At 37.6% G+C, this 17,971-nt stretch overlaps 1 pseudogene; it reads left to right on the top strand.

Moving 5' to 3' along the window:
* Positions 1 to 769: 769 nt before the first annotated feature.
* On the top strand, positions 770 to 867 carry LOC122028410 (annotated as a pseudogene).
* Positions 868 to 17,971: the final 17,104 nt, after the last annotated feature.

The following is a 17,971-nucleotide window of genomic DNA, read 5'->3' as shown; positions in this document are numbered from 1 at the left end:
ATGCTCTATTGGATTTACATCAGGTTTTGCAGGAAATTATCCTGGTGCTCTTGAAGATGATGAGGCTAGCTGGGCAATTTGGATCTTTTGATGCTTTTAGAATTATTCATTCTCTGAGTCAACTTCAAAATGTCTTGCTTCATTTCGTTTTGATGCTTTTTAATTTTAGAAAATTGATAGCCTTGAGAAGATTATTATTGAAAATTCTACTGCCCAGACTGAAAATTAGGTCTTGCCCCCAAAGGTGGTCGATCCTTGCTCTTGATTATTTCTATAAGAAAAATTAGGATGACTTTTTCACCAAGGGTTGTATGTATTTGAGTATGGGTTGTTCTGCCTTTGGTTGAAACTCATGATTGCATCTCATTGCTCTAATTGATTGATTTGTGCAAAAATAGCTCCTAAATGACATGAGTCACTAGAATGATCAGAACTTCCACATACTTCACAAGTAGTTATAATGACATTAACCGTATTTGAATTAGTCCCCATGCTTTCTAATTTCTTTGTAAGAGCATCCAACTTTGTAGACATTAAAGTGACTGTATCAACATCAAATTTCCCTAATGCTTTAGTTAGGTTTGAATAAGAATAGCCACCACTTCTCTCATTTGTCCATTGATGATGATTTTATGCTACACTTTCAATTATTTCCTCGGCTTCATCTAGGCTTTTATTCATGAGTCCCCCTCCAGTAGTTGAATCAAGGGGCACCTTGGTATGATAATTGATGTCATTATAGAATGTGTGCAACAATAACCACTTCTCCAAACCATGATGTGGCCATTGTTTGAGCATACTATTATATCTATCCCAAGCTTCAAATAAAGATTCTGAGTTAGCTTGTTTGAAACTTGCAATGAGATTCCTCATATGAGCTGTTTTACTAGGTGGATAAAATTTGTCAAGAAATTGTTACTCACATTGTTCCCATGTGGTGATGCTATTTGGAGCTAAAGAGTTCAACCATTGCTTAGCTCTATCTCTTAAAGAAAACCCAAACAATAATAAGTGCATCGCTTCAGAAGGAACATCATTCATTTTCATTATGTCGCATATCTCATAGAAGACCTCCAAGTGTTGATTCGGGTCTTCATGCAATCCTCCACCAAACTAATTTTGTTACACCATAGAAATAATAGCAGGTTTGATCTCAAAATTATTTGCTTCGACTGAAGGTCGTGAAATGCTATATCTAAACCCTCTAGCATAAGGTGCTGCATAATCCTTTACTGGTCTATTTACCATGCTTGAATGTTCTTGTTTTGTTTGTTGTCTTTGCGAAGCTCTTCTTCTATGAAATGTTCTGTCAATTTCAGGGTCTAGAGGAAGAAGTTCTCCTACAAAGTTAGACCTTCGCATACATAAGAACAAGATTGCAAGATATATATGCTCAACATAAAACAGAAGAAAGAAACTAGATCAAAAGAAAAATAGAGATTAGGCTAGAATGTTAGAAATTAAGAATGCAGAATTAGAATCGCAACAAAAAGAATTAACAAGAATGTTATACAAGAAAAGAAAAACTTATGAAAACAGAATTCTAAAGATTAGGTTCAACTATGCAAATGAAAAGAAAAGAAAAGTTATGTTTAGTCTAACTCAATTGACAATCTCTATTGTTATAGCGCAATCCCTGGTAACAACGGCAAAAACTCGTTGACGTTCCGCAAGTGTATGGAAATGTCGTAAGTAATAATAAAAGATATCGTATTCACAAGGACTGGAATAACCACTAAAGATTTCTCAACGCGAATTAGCTAAACAACTAATCAATTGGTTTTTAAAAGCTAAGTGTAACTATGAAAGATAAACAAAGAAATGAAAGAGTAAGAAACAAGAATAAGGGCTATGATAAAGGTATGTTCTAGGAGTTTTGGTTTCTTTGTAATGTTATTCAATGTAATAATCTACCAAATCTTATTCCTCAATTGTCCATCATTTGTAGAAGGTTGCCGGTTCTCTCTTACAATAGACAACCGGCCTAGGACTGAAATATATCTAAATGTGATCAATTAGGAATGAAACCTATGTTGTCCTTACACAGACTTGCCTGTCACGTGCGCCCCTCGGATAATCAACATAAGAATTCATTATTCTTAACCTCATCAAGATATAAAAATTAATGCATACAATCTATCCTACCCTCTCTTGAATGACCTTATTTCACCTTCAAGATTATCCCTCAAACGTCCTTACACGGGCTTGTTCCTGTCATGAACGACCCTCAAAAAATCGAGTGAGGAATCATCTTTACAAGATCCATAAGATATTCAAACATTCAATCAAGAATGGGAATTAGGTCCAAATCACAATAATCCACTCAAGATCAAATGGATACAAATAGGGCAAAATCATAGAAATAGGAAATTAGCAAATCCACAAGAGTTTTACATCAAATCTTCATTACAAATACTCCCTCCATCCTAGAACAAGAGATCTAATTCATAGAACAAGGAAGAAAATCCAAAGATAAGAAGAATACAAGCATCTTGATCCCAAATCCAAGAAAGAAAGGGAAGAAAAGCTTATCTACGATGAAGAACCGTCTTCGGATCCAATCCTCGTTCCCCAGAGTCGAAACGATGAAGATCTGCCCTTAGATCACCGAAAATCCCTCCAAGAAGGTGGAGGAACGCCCCAAAACTTCTTTTCCCCCAAAAGGGAGAAGATTCCCTTTCAAATCTTGAAGAAACTCTTATATAGGAGGGGGGTTTGGGTGCCATATGACCCCAAGACACGGTCATGTGAAGCTCACATGGCCTGTGCCACTTCCTTTTCTGCCTATCTCACACGGGCGTGTGTGGGACACGGCCGTGGCTTGCTCTGCCACTGCTCCCCTTGCACGTCCGTGTAGATCTACACGGTCGTGCACTGCCTCAACTCTAGAGGGCTTACAAGGTCGTGTGGTGTACACGGCCTGGCTCCTGTTGGCTTCAAAACTTGGCACGATTGTGTGATGCTCACACGGCCATGGCCACTCCCTTTCCTGCTGCAGCCACACGGGTGGTGAACCTCACATGACCTCGGCAACCTCCCATGGCAGGGGCGTGTGGCACACAAGGATGGTGCTTTCCTCCTTTGGTCTGCTTGCCTCGGACATCATTTCTTCTCCAAAATCGACTCCTGTATACAAAAAATACACAAAAGCAGATATCCGAACAAAAAGAGTAAATATGCTAAAAGCAAAGCTAGAAGTACGAAAATGCATAGATAAAGCATGTGCAAAGTATATGAATGTGCGTTAAAACATGCTAAATAAGTGTATACAATCTACGCACATGATCTACTAGTACCATGTTAGTATATATCTATGTTGATTATTTTCTATTGCTTGAGGTGATAGATTTTTGGTTCTCCTCTCATGGTTTATCTTTTCTCCGTTAAAATTATTGACTATGAAGAATTTAATGAGTTTTTTACTGTGTTAATCTAAGCTATTTTCATCTGAGTTTGAGTACTTGGTGCAGGTGCTTTTCCTATGAGTTTTGTTGCTAAACTAGCGCATAGTTGTGTAATTCTAGCAAATATTTTGATGAATTTATGCATGCATTTTTTGGTTGTCAATAATTCTGGCACTTAGAAATTTATAGACAAATTATTCAAAATATTCGTTTCATTGTGAATTTTCTTTTAAGGTCCTGAGGACGAAAATAAAAATTATAGAAAGATTTTTACAATGAATTTCTTTTCTTATTTATTTAATAAAAAGGGCGAATTATTTTCTTTTTCAATTTATTTAATGGCTAGACATATTTACAATTCATTTATGGATTATTTTTTAATATTTGTTTTCATCCAAATAGGATGGAAACGGACAGGATCCTTTGGTCCCATTTGCTTTGGTTTGCTCCTAGACCAAGGGCAGTGATAAATGGATTCAATGGCTCCTACCTATTTAACAGGTGGAGGTCTATTGAACTCCATCTATTACTGCAGTAGATCAGGTCCTTGGTCTGTTAAATGCAGACCAAAGGATCCTTATTCGGATGGAAAGTAATTTCTTCCTTTCAATCGACCCTCATGTGGTTGCAAATGGTGGCCTCGAGTGGTAAAAGATGAAGCATTTGTCTTCAGTATTTCTGTTAATCTGTTTCAAAATCAACATAGAGTAGATGAATTATGATAATTGAGGAAGTAAATGGATGTGAACGGTGGCCTTGAAGGTAGATCCGCTATCTTAACAACCCCTCTAGAACCGATCCCACATATATAGAGGGATGTTCATGCAGGTACACAGGAGTTGAGCGCATAGTAGGATGAGATCGACCATGTCGGCCATCATCCCAGGGGATCGACTCCTGGTCATTATGTCAGAGTTCTCATGCACGCACTTTTTGTGCTACGCCTTGGGAGCTTGAGTGACTATGGACGGTGGTCTTGCATAGGGCGACCATGGTTTTTCCACCCTCTTTTGTGTAGTTGAATTTGTTTTAGACTCGTGATCAGTCCTCAGATAGCCACAGTTTTCTTCCTCCCATTGTGTAGTTGAATTTTTCTTAACTCATGATCAGCTCTCAAGTGATCACAGATAGCGGCTCTGAGCAATCTTGGATGGCAGCCCTGTGAGGTTACCTAAACATAATGTAAAGGTTAAGCTTGTCTCTGTTTACCTATTGGGGTTGGAAAATAATAATAATAATAATAATAATAATAATAATAATAAAATGAACGGGTAATTCGAATCTAGGGTGACCAATTCAGTTATACATGATAGGGTTTCCTACGTATGGAACTGAAGATTGTCATTTTCTCTTTCTCCCCCTTCCCCTTCCATTCTATATCAGCCGGAAAAAGTGCTGCCCCAATGTGAGTTTCCATCAAGATGGCTATCTTCAAACTCTTATGGCTACTCAATGGGGCTAGCGCCTTCCCTTCCTCCTTGAATCCCAACCTATCTACAAGGATTATTTCAGTAGTCCGTCCTAGGACCGCCTTTTCGCACAACCTTCGTGCAAACCTGATATGCATAGCATAGAGGTTCGAACGACTGTCAAAGGCAAATCTTTTTCTAGATTGTGATCTCCTTTCTTGGAAGTCAGGACTATGACACATCGTCAAAAATCGTCTCTCATAGTTTTGTGTTCCGATGTTCCTAGGAATTGAATAGATCGAATTGGCCTTGTACACATCCCGAAGTAGTTTTGATATTGTCAACCGAGTTAAGTTAGGTTCTGTGTATGTTTGATACCTTGTGTCTAAGTGTGCAGGAACTTAGGAGCACAAGAAGTCAAGCGAAAGATATAATTAGCGAGAAAGATAGCACGGGAGAGAGTTGATGAGTCTGAGGGATGAAGGGCAGCAGAAGAGTACATTGGTGGACGAGAAGGAAGCGAGCAGCGTTTCCGAGAGACGAGAAGTCGGAGTGAATGATTGCTTGAGGAGAATGCCGAAAGATGGGTTCAGGTGAGCCCAATTCCTGATGGCCGAAATCACCCAAGTGAATGATGTCGGAACAAAGGAGCCCAATTCCATGGTCTTGGTGCCCGGACCCCCCGGGGCGCCTCCTCGACGTGATGCTGAGTGAGGGCATTTCAGCTGCGTCCGGGTGCCCAAACCGATCAAGGCACCTACCCAAGTGAATTGGCCTTGTACACATCCCGAAGTAGTCTAGATCCCATCTAGACCCCCAATGCTGCCACGTCAGCAAACGGTCAAATTTGACCAACAGACTATAAATAGAGCCTTGGTCTCAGTAGTTCAGAACATCACTTGTACATAAATTCATTTTCTATTCTGTTCTATAATTCAGTGCCAAACTACTGTAAGAGGCTACTCCGCTAGATTTTCACTGTCTTAAATTAGCAATCTTCTGATTGTAAATTAAGTAAATACTCCTGTGCTTCTTTGTCTTTTTATGCAAATCATTTTATTTTATACAAATGTTTGTCTAACTTAGTTCAAAAGTTCAAAAAAGGTCCCTTTTTTTTTAATTTTTAGGGAAATTTACCCCATCTTACCGACAACATCAAAAAGAGTCCTATAGGCATGTCCTTGATTGAATGAAGAAGACAAGAGAAAATAGCTCTGATAGATCCTTTTCAGACCATATACAGGTGCGGTTTTTTCCTTCAATGACCGAGACTAGATTTGATGATAGGGCTCGCTCAGTACTTGTGACAACCAACTTCCAAAAGACATGGTACCAGATTAGCTTGAGTGACAACCAACTTTCAAAAGACATTGTGTGAGGATAAATCGGAAAGTGCTCATGACAGATGGCTCAGAAGCTCAACATCCTGTGACTGTACGTCTTATTTGAAAGAAAAATTCCTATAAATGCACAAACTACGGATGCTTAGAAAAGATAAGACACAAGACATAATTGGAATGTATTTTGTTAGTAATTTGTAAACATGTAAAATTAGGATTAACGCTAATAAATCTATTTATGCACTTAACCAGTCGCTAGTTCAACACATTATAACATGCGGGTATTCCTTCAAATAAAGCATACAACTATAAGATGTTGGCTTCTAAGTTATTCATCGTAAGTACTTCTTGATTTATCCTTTTTATTTAGTGAAAAATTTTCGTAGGATCAGATCAATCGTCCAGATTTGATATTACCTACTTGATCACTTTTATTTTTATTTTTATTTTTATAATATGCATGTAATTAAAGTTAACAATTTTTTTAAAAAAATATATAAAAATAAAATTAGTATATTATAATCTAAATAATTGTGATTATTAAATTCTTATTATCATTTATTATTTGTAAAGGATATAATGTCTAAAGGTAATAACCAATAAATGTAAAATATAAAATTTAAAGTAGGCCAATAAGCTAATTGATAATGAAATATGAGCTAGATAGTAGGGGTGGGCGTTTATAATCCAAATCTAATAAAACCAAATCAATTTAATTTATTTGTTTTAAATTATTGGTTTCAATTTAGATATTTTGATTTTTAATTTTAATTTATGAACATTGTTAAAATTGAAGTGAATTCTTGAGGTTTTTATAATATATATGTATATAATTATAGATAAATTAGTATGTCAATATTATGATTTTTTTTCTCTAATAAATATTAATATTAAAATAATAACTTTTATTCTTAATTTCAATAAGAGTATTTTTTGTAAATATTTTTTAATGAATGGGTGATTAATTTATATATATTAATTAGCAAAATTTAAACCATACAAAATTAAAAAAAATTTAATTTAGTCTTAAATTAATCAAAATGGTTCCGATTTAAATAATTTGAAATTGAAATATTTATATTTATATTTAATTCATATATCTTTTATTTATTTTTATTTTTTAACTGATATACATTAGTAAAACTATAACAAAATTGACTTAACTCTTTAACATTCTCCTACGTATTGAGTTGGCAAACACAAATACACAAGAAAAATAAAGTATGGCTTCTAATGCTTACGAATTTCTAAAGAGTAATTAGTGGAGTGGTCTTTCTTTTTAGCAATTTTTTACTTGATTTTGCAAACTATCGTTCAAACTTAGCTAAATTAAATGGTTTATATGTTAATTGTTAACCTTTTATCTACTCATAAGCATGAAATAGACGATTGAATTCGTATTACTCAAGTTGTTTAGATAAACATACTATTTGTTTTATTTCTTTGACCTTGCCATAAAAATTAGAAGTGTTTGGTATGTAGATTGACCTCTACTTTAGTTTCCTCAACGTCATCATCATAGTCTCATTCCCGTTAAAAGTCCACACATGACATCTATATCGAAATCGAGTTAATTGGTAAACTTACTCATATATAATTTATTTAATAATCTTTCCAATGATCCAAGAGGCTTATTTAATCATCGAGTTAGGTCGACTACACCATCTTTTATTTATATAGATCGTGCTTAGCATGAATTCAAGCCTAAGTTGATGTTTATGCATATCCAAGTTTAAAATTGATAGAAATAGAAAAAATAAATAAACATTAACCAAAACTTTAAAAATTATATATATATATATATATATATATATACATGATCCCGTCCGGGATCTGAGTCGAACAAAGGCTGGTCGCGTTGTCTTCGATGTTGACGAAAAGTCGTGGAGACGCTTTGTTGACCTGGTACCTACCGGAAAGGTCCCCCCCCCTCCCCCCAAAGTCCGTTAACTATGGACTAGGTCCCCCCAAGTCCATTAACTCTGGACTAGGTCCCCGTACCTGCAAACCTTGACCTGTGGGCCCAGACCTGCATTCCCTGGCCTGCGTTTGTCGCCCCGTAAATCCATATCTATATGTCTAGCCCTGCATTTGCCATTCGATGAATCCGGTAAATCCATGCCTGCGCTTACTTCCCTACAAATCGAGACCCTTGCTTGTCGTCCCTTAAGTCTGGTCACGTATGCACGACCCTGCTCCGTATTTTGTCTTGTAAGTCCTGAACTGTATGTCCTGGTCCACATATCCTGTTCTACATGTCTTATCCTGTAAGTCCTGACCTGTAAGCCTTAGTCTACCTATCTTGAACTGTACGTCCTGGTCCGCATATCCTATTCTGCATATCTTATCCTATAAGTCCTGATCTTTAAGTCTTAGTCCGCCTATCCTGAACTGTACATCTTGGTCCGCTTATCCTGTTCTGCATATCTTATCCTGTAAGTCCTGACCTGTAAGCCTTAGTCCGCCTATCCTGAACTGTACATCCTGGTCCGCATATCCTGCTCTGTATATTTTATTCCGTAAGTCCTGACCTGTACGTCCTACCTTATGAGTTCCTACTTGCCATATAGGCTTGACCCCCTGACTATCACAGAGGCTTGACCCTGACTGCCATGTAATCTTGAATTTTGACCACCACATAGGTTGGACCTTTGACCACCATGTAGGCTTGACTTCTGACCTCCGCGTGGGCTTGACTTCTGACCGCCCCGTGAGCTTGACTTCTGACCACGACGGTTATCCGACCCCTCTATCATGCACCGTATCACAAGCCTCCCCCTCAAGTCTAGTCGAAGAAGGCTCCAGTCTGACTGACTAGACCCAAGTCCCGTTCTTACCTGGCCTTGCCTGTCTCTTTAGCTGCTAACCCTTTTCCCAATATCTCACTTAGAATTTATCACCCTCCATAAATGATAGGTGGGACTTTATTGCATGCGTGTCCATTCTCCAATCCTCGATCATGCTACTTTTCCATAAATGCTACCCTATTTCCCAAACATCTTCACATGCTCCAAGGTTCACTCTTCACCTTCCCCTCTCTAAAATAGGGTTGCGTATACTTTCGCCTTCACTTTCTTCAGACTACCTTCCTCTCTGCTCATAGAATCAGACGAGATATCTTCTCTACGCCACCAGCTCACTCATTTGACCCAGATGTTAACTCACAAAGATGAGGCCTTGCTTGAGATGACGCAGAGTAGGGACCTTCAGTCCTCTCTTCATCAAGAAGTGGAAGAGCTCTGACTGGCGGCTAAATCCAGGACTCAGGCCGAGGCAGCTCTAAATCATAAGGCTTATTCAAACCTAAAAAGTCAGACTCATTTTATTACCTACCTGAAGCTAAAGCACAAGGACACTGTTGTTAGAGTGTATACTAAAAGCCTAGCTTTTTGTAAACATTTATTTTGAAATAAAGAATCACATTGGTCAAATGTCTATATTTATATGCAAAGTGTAGTTGTTCAATTAATTTATATTGTAGATAACATGGTGTGTGGTGTCACACATAGAAGATCATGTTATCAGTTTTTTATAAATTATAAACAGTTGCTCACGACTAAGATGGATAGAAACAAACCATTGGAATAGTCGTAGTGTAATTTGGTATTAGTTTATCTTGACTATAAAATTACATAGTACACTCAGAGTGTATTGAGCTAGACCATTTAAGGTAAGTTCTTTTTATACTGACTGAATAAAAGAACAAGACCTTTGTTATTATGGAAGTGTGTGCTCTTAATCATGATATAATATCAAGCACATATACTTAATGTTCATTTCTTTAATTTATCAAAGGGTGTGATTTAGTTTGATAAATCAATAGGTCCGATAAGTTGGGAAATGGTATTATTTATATGGTGTGTTGTTGATTATAGAATGAAACTGTGTCATAGTAATCTAGGTTGATAATGTCCTCAAGAGGAGCTCATAAGGATTGTCATGTAAACACTGCAGGTGGACTTAGTCCGACATGACGATAAGGTTGAGTGGTAATACTCTTGGAGCTAGATATTAATTAAGTGAGTTGTTAGTAACTCATTTAATTAGTGGACATTCGATATCTTAAACACGGGGAGATTAACCCACTCATGATAAGAAGGAGGCCATATAGTTATATGGGATTGGTGCGGTAGTTCAATAATAACTCTTTAGTGGTATGAGTTATTATTGATGAACTCGAGTTGGGTGGTCGGGGTGAACATGGGAAGCTAAAGTTCATCGGGAGACCAAAACCAATTCCTCCTCTCGGTCCATGTCATAGCCTCTTATTTATAAAGTCTTATACCCACCTTCTTACCCACCTTAAGGTGGTCGGCCAAGCCTAGCTTGGAGCCCAAGCTAGGATCGACCAAACCAAGGTTAGATGGGTCAAATAGGTGGTCGACCCTAGCTTGGAGCCCAAGCTTAGGTGGACGACCACAACACAATAAAATATTTTTATTTTTAAAATCTTTTCTTATGTGGAAGTCATGATTTTAAAAGAGAGTTTAAAATTTAAATATTTCCTTTTATAGGATTCTACAAAGCATTAAGAGAAAGGTTTGATATCTTTCCTTATTTGTAGTTAAAAGGAATATTTTAATTTTTGATAAATCTTTCCTTTTTGTAACCATCCTCATGGTTTAAAAGAGAGTTTTAAAAATTATAAATCTTTCCTTTTATAGCTTTCTACAAAAGAATAAAAGAAAGATTTGATATCTTTCCTTATTTGTAGATTAAAAAGAAAGATTTTAATTTTGAGAAAACTTTCCTTGTAACCATCCACATGTTTTAAAGGAGATATTTTAATTTATAAAAGTTTCCTTTTATAACCAACCATGAAGGGAATTTTAAAAGAGAAATTTTTATTTTAAAAATTTCCGTAAACAAATTAGGAATTTTTAATTTTTGTTTAAAACTTTCCTTGTTTGGAGGACAATGAGGTGGCCGGCCATTAGAGATTAAAAAGGAAAATTTTAATAAAATTTTCCTTCTTAAACATTGGCAAGGAATATAAGGAAGTTTTATTTATAAAACTTTCATTATTTGCCAAGACCAAGGAATATAAAAGAGAGGGTAGAGGTGCCTCACCTCATAACATATCATCTATTATTTCCTCTCCTCCCATCCTTGGTGTGGCCGACCCTCATCCTCTCCTCCTTTTCTTCTTCTTTGGCCTGCGGCATCAACTCACTAGGAGACTCTTGGTGGCTGGATTTTACTTGGAGAAGAAGTAGAGAAAGGAGAATTTGTTTCTTTGCACCCTTGGAGCTTGGTTGATGGTCGAAGACCTTCATCTCTAGGAGATTCTTGGTGGCCAAAACTTGCAAGGAGAAGAAGGAGGCTTGGGTGAATTCTCCTCTTGATAGATCGTCCCCCACACGACGTCCGAGATAAGAAGAGAAATACGATAGAAGATCTATAAGCAACAAAAGGTATAACTAGTTATTAAGTTTCCGCATCATAACTAGTTCATCCTTTTGTTTAGATCTTGAAATACCAAACACAAGAGACTAGTGATTCTAGGTTTCAGATTTGTGATTCGAATTTGTGTTTCTTTTATTTTTTCGATCTTGTGATTCGATTGTTCTTAGGCTGCGTTTGGTAGCTTGTAATCTACCTTGTAATGTAATCCAGATTACATTACAAAGTCGATTATTTTGTTTGGTTTGATTTAAAACTTGTAATGTAATGTAATCTGGATTACAAAAGGTAGTGAAGTTTTGTAATCTGGATTACAAAGTAAATGCTATGTAATCCGATTACATTACGAGGTCATTGTTTCACCAAAATTTAAATGTCGAATATACCCTTAGTCTGTTGTCGATTGTCGCCCGCCACCGGTCGCCGGCCGCCGCCACCGACCGCCAATCGCTGGCCGCTGGTTGTCGCCGGTCGCCGTCGGTCGTCGGTAATCGGTCGCCACCGCCGCTGCCAATTGCCGGCCGTCGATCGCCGGCCGCCGATCGCCGTCCGCCACCGTCGCCCGCTGGTCGTCGCCCGCCTGCCGTCGCCCATCGCCGCCGATTGGCGAAGACGGTGGCCTACTGCGGCGACCGACGGTGGCGGCGGCAGCTGGTTGCCGATGGCTACCGCAAATTCCGGCAGAGGTGTGGCGACCGCCGATAGAGGTCACAGGATATTTTTGTCATTTTATAATAATATGAATTACATTACTTATAAAAAATAATGGACACCAAACAAAAAAATGTAATCACCTTTGTAATCAAAGATTACATACATTACATTACCAAACGTAGTAATGTAATCAAGATTACATTACATTACATTACAAGCTAGATTACATTACACCCAACCAAACGTAGCCTTAATGGTTAAACCTAGGGTTACTATAAGGAGATTAAATATTGAATTTCTTTGAAAGGCTTTGTCAAGGCAGTGGTGGATGATCTCATACCCAAGAAGGCCTAGTGTCTCGCCATGTTTGACCTGGGAGTCAATCTCTGAAATAAATATTTAATCAAATTTGTAACATGGGTGGATTTGGATCAATAATGTTAAGCATCATTTGCGATCCAATTCTAAACCTCTAAGAACAAATAAGTTAAATTTGGAATCAATAATGTTAAGTTCTGTTTGCGATTCCAAATTTAATTTCTAAAGAACACAATAGGTTGTTAGGAAAGGTTCAGAACTTGTACAAAATTTTTGTGCAGGGGAACTGGTATGATATTCCAAGTAGCAACCAACAACTGTAGCCCTCTTGCAAGAGGAAAGCCGGATAAAAGATGAAACCATTGGCCATCTATAAAGCAGCATCTAACGTATCAAGGAGGAACTGGCTCAAGCTCGGGCTTATCTAGCGAGGAGGGACCAAGCATCTTGATCTTGTAATAATGTGAACTCTTGAAAGATGTTCCTCAACTCTTATTAAATAAATAGTGTTCTCTGCATTATCTGCCTATTAGGGTGTGAGTTTGTACTTCCTTGTTTCTCCTTCTATTATTATGTTCTATAGACGCATGTTCCCAAAGACACTTTTCTTGAAAGGATAATTTACTTACCAAACTTTTTGGTTACCACAAGGGTTGGGATGTCGTGGCTCATGCGGGCATGCTTGCTTGTAGCTCATATTTGAACTTGTAGCTCATATTTGAAGTGAAAGTATGACCTATAGACCTTTTGAGCATGAGAGTATGCCTCCTTGTGGCTCGCACTGAGGCGAGAGTTAGGGGCACCGACCGGGAAGGTCGTTGGGCATGAGAGCATGTCCACTTATAGCTCGCACTGGGGCAAGAGTCTGGGGCACCGACCGGGAAGGTCGTTGAGCGTAAGAGCATGCTCACTTATAACTCACGTTGGGGCGAGAGTCTGGGGCACAGACCGAGAAGGTTGTTGGGCGTGGGAGCATGCTCACTTATAACTCACGCTGGGGCGAGAGTCTGGGACATCGACCGGGAAGGTCGTTGGGCGTGAGAGCATGCTCACTTAACTCGCGATGGGGCAAGAGTCTGGGACACCGACCGGGAAGGTCGTTGGGCGTGAGGGTATGCTCACTTATAACTCGCACCAAAGCGAAAGTCTGGGACACCGACCGGGAAGGTCATTGTGTTGGAGTGTATACTGAAAGCCTAAGCTATTGTAAAATTTATTTTGAATAAAGAATCACATTTGGTCAAATTATCTACATTTTTTTGTAGTTGTTCAATTAATTTATATTGTAGATAACATAGCATGTGGTGTCACATGCAGAAGATAATGTTATCAGTACCTTATAAATTATAAACAGTAGCTCACGACCAAAATGGAAAGGAACAAATCATTAGAAGGTCGTAGTGTAATTAGGTATCAGTTTATCTTGACTGTATAATTACACTAGTACACTTAGAGTGTATTGAGTAGGACCATTTGAGGTCGTTTCTTTTATACTGACTTTATAAAGGAACAAAAACCTCAGTTATTATGGAAGTGTGTGCTCTTAATCCTAATATAATAACAAGTATATATATTTGATATTTATTTCTTTAATTTATCAATGGGTGAGATTTAGTTCGATGAATCAATAAGCTCGATAAGTTGGGAAATGATATCACTTATAGTGTGTGTTGTTGATTATAGAAGGAAACTGTGTCCTAGAGATACTAGGTTGATAATGTCCCCAAGAGGAGCTCATAAGGATTGTCATGTTAAACCCTGCAGGTGGACTTAGTCCGACATGATGATAAGGTTGAGTGGTACTACTCTTGGATTTAGATATTAATTAAATGAGTTGTCAGTAACTTACTTAATTAGTGGACATTCGATATCTTAAACACAGAGAGACTAACACACTCATAATAAGAAGGAGCCCAAAAATGTAATTTGGAATTGGTGCGGTAGTTCAATAATAGTTCTCTAGTGGAATGAATTATTATTGATAAAATTAAGTTGTGTGTTCAGGGCGAACACGGGATGCTTAATTTTATCAGGAGACCAAAACCAATTCCTTCTCTCAGTCCCTATCGTAGCCTATTATTTATAGAGTATTATACCCACCTATACCCACCTTCTATACCTACCCAAAGGGGGCCGGCCAAGCTAGGGCCGGCCTAGGTATAAAATTGGGTGGCCGGCCCTAGCTTGAACCCAAGCTAGTGGGGGCCGGCCAAATTAAATTAAAAAAGAATTTTAATTTTAATTTTTATTATGTGGAAGAAATAATTTATTAAAGAGAATTTAAATTAAAATATCTCTCTTATAAAAGATCTACAAAAGATTAAAGAAAGAGATTAGATCTCTTTCCTTATTTGTAGATTGGTGAGATATTTTATTTTCTCTCTAAAAATTATTCACATGTTGTAAAATTAAAATTATAGAAATTTCCTTTTATCAACCATGAAGAGATTTTTGAAGAGAAATTTTAATTTTAAAATTTTCGGAAATAAATTAGGAAGTTTTAATTGTTGATTGAAACTTGTCCAATTTGATTTAATTGATGTGGCCGGCCATAAGATTTCAATTGGGGAAATTTTATTTTATTTTTCTCAATTAAATCATGTCAAGGAAATTAAGGAAATTTTATTGTAATTAAATTTCCTAATTTGCCTAGGCCAAGGAATATAAAAGAAGGGGTAGGGGTGCCTTCATGAGACACAACCTCTATTATTTTATCTCCCTCTTTTCCTTGGTGTTGTGGCCGGCCATCATCCTTTCCCTCTCTTCCTCTTGTGGTGGCCGAACCCCTCTCTTTCCTTGGAGCTCTTGTGGTGGCCGGATACTACTTGGAGAAGAAGAAGAAGAAGGAGAGGAAGCGAGCATCTCTTGGAGCTTGGTTAGTGTTTTGATTTTCTTCCTTGGTGAAGCTTCTTTCTTTGTGGCCGAACCTAGCTAGGAGGAGAAGAAGGTGGTTGGTGGTTTCTCATCTCGGAAGATCGTTGCCTACACAACGTCCGAGGTTAGAAGAGGAATACTGTAGAAGATCAAGAGGTTTTTTCTACAAGGTATAACTAGTAATTTTTCTTTCCGCATCATACTAGTTATTTATGGAAATAATACCAAACACAAGAGGCTTACGTTCTAGAATTTCGAATATGTTTTTCGATGTTGTGTTCTTTTGTTTTTTCTTTTCCTTGTGATTTGATTGTTCTCTTCGGTTAACCTAAAGTTATTTTAGGAAATTAAATATTAGATTTCTATAAAAGGTTTTGTCTAGTCGGTGGTGGTTGCTCCCATATCCAAGAAGGTCATGTGCCTCGCCACGTCAGTACTGGGAACCGATTATGGAAATTAATATTTAATGGAATTAATAACTTAAGGTGATTTGGGTCGAACGTGTTAAGTTCCGCAGGAGATCCAAGTCAAAACCTAAAAGAACAAATAGATTAAGTTTTGAATCAAACGTGTTAAGTTCCGCAGGCGATCCAAAATTTAATTTAAAAGAACACATGGTAGCTAGGAAAAGGTTCAGACCTTTGTACAAAATTTTTGTACAGTGGAACCTCTAGGTTTTCCGAGTAGCAACCAACAATTGGTATCAAAGCTAGGGTTTTGCCTCTGTGTATTTGGTATTAGGTTAATTATGCACATGTCATACATAATTTAGGAAGGTTAATAGTAGGATGTGCTAACTTTGTGGATGCAGGATCCAACTATTATGGCTTTTAGTTATTATGTGTGCGATTGGACCCTTGGACATGTCAAGGGCATTTATATATGTGTGCATGATTGTATTAAAATACAGCAGGAGCTGTATTTAGTTTTATTAGGATTTTATTTTTGATCTAGATATATGTACATTCCTTTTATGGAATATAGGATCAAAAATGTAAAATTCTATTTATGTCGCGGATCGAATCTTGCAAAGCGTGGAACCTTCTAAGGACCAGAGGCACAGTGGAACTAGGAGCAAGATGGATGCGACAGCTAGACCCGGTAGCGGTGGCCAAATATGGAAGCAACTTGGGATGACAACACACGGAGGACAACTAGAGATAAAAGCCATAATAGTTGAAAATTAGATTTTCTATTTATTGCTTTTATATTGTGCTGTGTGTGCATGTTAGTTTACGAGTTTAGTAGGCTAGCATAGTTAAAATTCCTCATTTATAAATAACTAAGTGGGAGAGGGATTTTTAAGTAAATCCCGTGGTCTCCATTACTGGTTTGTAAGTGATACAAACAAGCTTGCGCGTTGGCTCTGAGTGCCTTCCTCCATAACGGATGAGCTTGTTTGCGGATCACTAGAACAGACTTCCATTTTTGGATGACTATAAGAAATTAATTAAGAGCGTGTGATCTTCCCCAACGGAAGGGGCATAATCTTATTAATGGACTTAGTGTCAAGTAGTGGTATACACTTAGACACATCTAATAGTATCCTCCCCATCGGAGTCACTGCTATTATTTGTGTGACCAAATGATACCAACTATTAATTTTATTTGTCAAAAAGTTAGGTTGACAAGATAATAAAATTAATGGGTTAAAACCCTCCTTTTACAAATGTTGAATTAGTATACGTCCACACTAACGTGGCATACAAAATTCACGGTGTTTTGAGGTGTTGGTTAATTTAAAATAGTATTGTTTGAGGAATCAATATTATTCTAAATTTAGAGTTCTGACCAAAAGTTATTTGTGATTCTTAGGATGACTTTCAACCCACTGTCCATCATACTTCAACAGAATAGACTTACTGGACCTAATTACATAGATTGGAAAAGGAACCTGGACATTGTTCTTACTGCTGAAAGCTATAAATTTGTACTGACTGAGCCTTGTCCTGAAGCACCTACTGGTGAATCTACCCAAGAGGAGATTGAATATCATAGGAAATGGGTAAAAGCAGATGAGATGGCGCGGTGTTACATTTTGGCTTCAATGTCAAATGTATTGCAACATCAGCATCAAGATTTACCAACAGCCTATGATATTATGAACAATCTCAAGGAACTCTTTGGTCATCAGGATAGAGCTTCTAGGCAAGAAGCCATGAGAAAGATAATGACAACCACCATGCAAGAGGGTACTCCTGTGAGGGATCATATCCTAAAGATGATGGCTTATCTGAACGAGATACAGATCCTTGGAGGAGAAATTGATGGGGAAACCCAGATCGATATGATCCTCCAAACGCTACCTAGAAGTTTTGAGCAGTTCCGCCTGAACTATAATATGAATAAGAGGATTTATTCATTAGCGGAACTACTGACAGAACTTCAAGCAGCAGAAGGATTATTTCGTCACAATGCTCAAATTCACTATGTCGAAAATGGTTCTACTTCTAAACCGAGAGGAAAAAGAAGAAGAAACAAGTCGGTTCAGAAAGAAAGTGAATAAATCTCGAGTACGGGATTTAAAGTCGGATGAAGAAGCCAAAGGAAAGTGCTTCATCTGCAAGCG

Source organism: Zingiber officinale, chromosome 10A (genome assembly GCF_018446385.1).
Source record: "Zingiber officinale cultivar Zhangliang chromosome 10A, Zo_v1.1, whole genome shotgun sequence".
NCBI classification, from domain to species: domain Eukaryota; kingdom Viridiplantae; phylum Streptophyta; class Magnoliopsida; order Zingiberales; family Zingiberaceae; genus Zingiber; species Zingiber officinale.
Note: the sequence above shows the minus strand (reverse complement) of the source record. Positions and strands in the feature narration are given on the sequence as shown.